The sequence below is a fragment of the Palaemon carinicauda genome, unplaced genomic scaffold (assembly GCF_036898095.1).
Source record: "Palaemon carinicauda isolate YSFRI2023 unplaced genomic scaffold, ASM3689809v2 scaffold354, whole genome shotgun sequence".
Classification (NCBI taxonomy): Eukaryota; Metazoa; Arthropoda; class Malacostraca; order Decapoda; family Palaemonidae; genus Palaemon; species Palaemon carinicauda.
Genome location: NW_027171222.1, coordinates 20,001 through 24,998, shown reverse-complemented (window position 1 = coordinate 24,998; position 4,998 = coordinate 20,001).

Genomic DNA, 4,998 nt, shown 5'->3' with positions numbered 1-4,998 from the left:
AGCATCTCTCTCTCTCTCTCTCTCTCTCTCTCTCTCTCTCTCTCTCTCTCTCTCTCTCTCTCTCTCTCTGCTTTCGTCCGTGCGTTTTTGTGACCTTCCCTGCTCTCTCTCTCTCTCTCTCTCTCTCTCTCTCTCTCTGCTTTCGTCCGTGCATTTTTGTGTCCTTCTCTTTCGTGATAAGAGCTTTTAATAGCAATAATTTTTATTTTTTTGCAATTAAGACGTTTCCCGTCTACGATATTTCAAGAAGGTTTCTTTTCTACAGGCGGAAGTGTTTGCAATCGTAACAGCTTTAAGATTGTGATTCAATTTCCTCTCTTACGGTAGTTGTTTTTCTGTCCCAGCAGAAACTCCGTCTTAGTATGGACAATACTGGGAGTAACTTTTTTTGGACAATAAGAAATTTTTTGATTTTGGGCAAATGATTTTTTCGAGGCAGGTGTCTTCGTTTTATTAGGATGAACTTTCTTTTCGACCAAACAGATTTGATATTTTTCGCAGCGGAATATTTTATTCTTCATATATATATATATATATATATATATATATATATATATATATATATATATATATATATATATATATATATCACAAGCACACGTGATTTCAATCAATGTAAATATCACCCACGAATGGCATTTAATACCGAATTCTATCTTGGCAATATATATCCACTTGGAATTCATTTTAAGGTTACAGCTTCTGGCCGGGTGGCGATTCGAACCCCCACCTGTGGGCCGGAAACCATGCCAGCAGCGACCCTACCGACTGAGCTATCAAAAGATATATATATATATATATATATATATATATATATATATACACATATATATATATAAATATATATATATATACATATATATATATATATATATATATATATATATATATATATATATTTATTTACTTATTTATCTATTATATGTATGCCCTCCTGAAAATCAAAAGCATATTCTGGTGCATATAGCCCATAGAGAAGTTAATTAATTGTGATATTGGTAAAAGACGCTCATTGGTAATACGATATTATTTTCTGACGAGAAAAAAAGGGAATGAATTAGATGTTTATTTCGGCCTTGCATGTCTGCTTTGTCCATACCTAAAGGGGTTTACTTTTGTGGTTATTATTATTATTATTATTATTATTAGTGTTATTATCAAATGCTAAGCTACAACCCTAGTTGGAAAAGCAGGATGCTATAAGCCCGGGGGCCCCAACAGGGAAAATAGCCCAGTGAGGAAAGCAAATAAGGAAAAAATATTTTAAGAATAGCAACAATATTAAGATAAATATTTCCTATTTAAACTATAAAAACTTTAACAAATCAAGAGGGAGAGAAATAAGATAGAATAGTGTGTCCACTGTACCCTCAAGCAAGAGAACTCTAACCCAAGACAATGGAAGACCATGATACAGAAGCTATGGCACTACCGAAGACTAGAGAACAATGGTTTGATTTTGGAGTGTCCTTCTTCTCGAAGAGCTGCTTACCATAGCTAGAGTCTCTTCTACCCTTAGCAAGAGGAACGTACTCACTGAAAAATTGTAGTGCAGTAGTTAACCCCTTAGGTGAAGAAGAATTGTTTGGTAATCTTAGTGTTGTCAAGGGTATGAGGACAGAGGAGAATATATAAAGAATATGCCAGACTATTCGGTGTTTGTGTGTGTGTAGGCAAAGGGAAAAAGAACCGTAACCAGAGAGAAGGATCCAATGTAGTACTGTCTGGCCAGTCGAAAAAGACCATAATTCTCTAGCGGTAGCATCTTAATGGGTGGCTGGTGCCCTGGCCACCCTACTACCTATACATACATACACACATATGTGCTGTATATATATATATATATATATATATATATATATATATATATGTATATATATATACTGTATATATATATATATGTATATATATATATACATATATATATATATATATATATATATATATACAGTACATATTCGAATATAAATTGTTATTTTATGACATATTCATATAGGCACATTAATTTTCCTGTCCAGGTATTATCATCACTATCTTTTTTACCCAAGCAAAGATCTTAATTTGCCCAAGATGATATAAAAATTCCAAGCTGCTTTCTAAAGATGTTCCCCAAATATACAATTGAACCTAAATATGATATACACATTATCATTGAGGTAGACAATAACCACATCATTGATGTTCCCATTCAATACAGAGGGATTGAACAGAGACACATCAGACAGGCATCATAGAGGACAACACTGAATCCATTGCCTTGATTGCAGTCCAAGTCTGCTGCAATAATAGTGTGTAGTTGTATTTAGATATTCTCCTTAGCAAGTCCAAGTTCGAAGAGATGAATGTGTTATGAATAGCAAGTATTTTTGTAAAATAGGTACTCTCTTTCTCCACACACACACACACACACACACACACATATATATATATATATATATATATATATATATGTATGTATATACATACATACATACATACATACACACATATATATATATATATATATATATATATATATATATATATATATATATATATATAATCATCTGATCGCCTATAGCAAACCTACTAGTATGGGTGGGCCTGATTAGCACAGCTTTGCTGATCATGTCGATACACAAAACATTCCAATACGTAAAGTTATCCCTGGTCAGAAAAGGATGTATATATATACATATATATATATATATATATATATATATATATATATATATATATATATATATATATATATATATATATATATATGAGAGTAAAACGTATTATCTAACACCCATTATTTTAAACTTGATACATTTTATGAATCTTAAACAGTGAGATCATGTAACAGTTAAATTACACAATGAACTGTCTGCCTTAACCTATAATACTGACGATGATATTAAACAATATATTAACCCTTATATAAACACACCATCCCAGACAAAGATATTAAAACCTCTGGTACATTTCAAAATTATTCATAGAAACAAGATGATGATGTTTACAGATATAGATTTTTGCTAAACTATTAATATTGATATATTTTTTGTCTTACAAATATCTCTAGTTTTTTTTTACTTAATGAAGGAGAATTAGTGTAGTGCTTAAGGTTATTATTATTATTATTATTATTATTATTATTATTATTATTATAAAAATAAAGCTACAATCTTCAATGTAAAGGTAGAATGGTTTTTATTATTTTCTTATTAGGTAAATTGACGAAGCCTCCTGCGAGACACTGATGAAGAATTCAGAAATAAATTAAATTCTAGTTACTTTCTAATTCTAATTAATAATTTGAGCTATTTGTCCATTCCGTTGTCTGTGTACAAGTTGGGAAATCTTTGAAGATATTACCAACCGAAGCTTGAAATAGTTTGTACGACACTGACGAAAATAGTTCAAATTTGTAGGAATTCTTGTACACTGAGTACCATTTTAGATATTTACTTATTGTACAGATATTTATTGATGTAATAGATACGTTTTAACTGTAAACATATAAAATAATACGTCAAGACAACGTTTAATCCACTAATTAAACGTATGAAATTATTTTTTTCTATTTCGTCTGCTCAAAACTTACGATGACGTCATCCCAACAACTTATTTTAGTGTCCTTGCAGCAGTCAGGAGTACCAACCTATGAAACCTCAAAATACGATTAATCACAGAAAATATGATTTATTGAGCTCGTTTATCAACGCCAATTTTTAAAATTCATATAAAGAATATAATTTAGGATTCGTGATACATAATCATACAAGCCATTTTTATATTATTATTTTTATATTGCATCGTATTCTGTTGGTAATAAGGGTCTTCATTTCGCTTATATGGGCCAATGCATTATTAGTTTAGGGGAAAAATAAAGTCAGCCTCACTTAAAATGTCGTTAGTTCAATCATATTAGCCTTAATATAAGTATTCAGCAGAACAGTTTAGGAAATTAATTCAAAATGCAAATACTGAAATCTATTTGAAACTATAACTTCGGAGAAAATTGCAAATATGACAATTTTCTAACACCCTTCCTCCCCTGCAGTTAACCAGAACAACCAAGCTTCTCTCAGAGGCCAATAGATGGAGTTGGAAACTTGTTTATAGTTATAATTATCGGGAATTTTGTTTGGAGGAATACTAAAAAGTGACCACGTGGCCAACTAGATATATGAATGCAATATATCATATGACAATAGAAATTCTAATTTAGTGTGGTAATAAAGTTTTGTTTTGAAGCTTCTATTAACCAACAAATCAAAACAAAACAAAAAACAAAACAAAAAACCAACCAACCAACCAAAACAAACCAAACTAAACCTAATCAATACAAAACCTAACCAAACCAATATAAAACAAAACCAAACCAAACAAAAAACCCAAACTGAACCAAATCAAATCAAACCATACCAAACCAACCCCACAGTACAACCAAAACCAAAGCAAAAAAAAAAAGAAAAAAAACACCTAATTCAAACCAATCCAGACCAAACTTAAAACCAAACAGAAATCAAAACTAAACTAAAACCAATTAATAAAACCAAAACCCCAGCCAAAACCAAAATGAAAACCAAACTAAACCCGAGACAACCCAACCCACCATAACCCAAACTAAACCAAACCAAACCAAACCAAAAACCAAACCTAAACGAAAACCAAAGTAAACCAAAAACCAAACCCATGCCAAACCAAAACAAACCCAACTGAAACAAACCAAACCAAAACCAAACAAAAACCATAACACAACCAAAACTAAACAAAGCCCTAAACTAAACCAAACCAAGCCAAACTAAAACCAAACAAAACCAAACCAAACCACAAAACCAAAATCGATCCCAAACCCAATCAAAACTTAACCAAACCACCAAACTAAAACCAAACCAAAACCAAAACCTAACCCAAATCCAAACCAAACCACCAAATTAAACCAAACTCAACCAGTAAACTAAAAACAATCCAAAACCAAACCTCCAACTAAACCAAACCACCAAACGAAAACCAAACCACCAAACG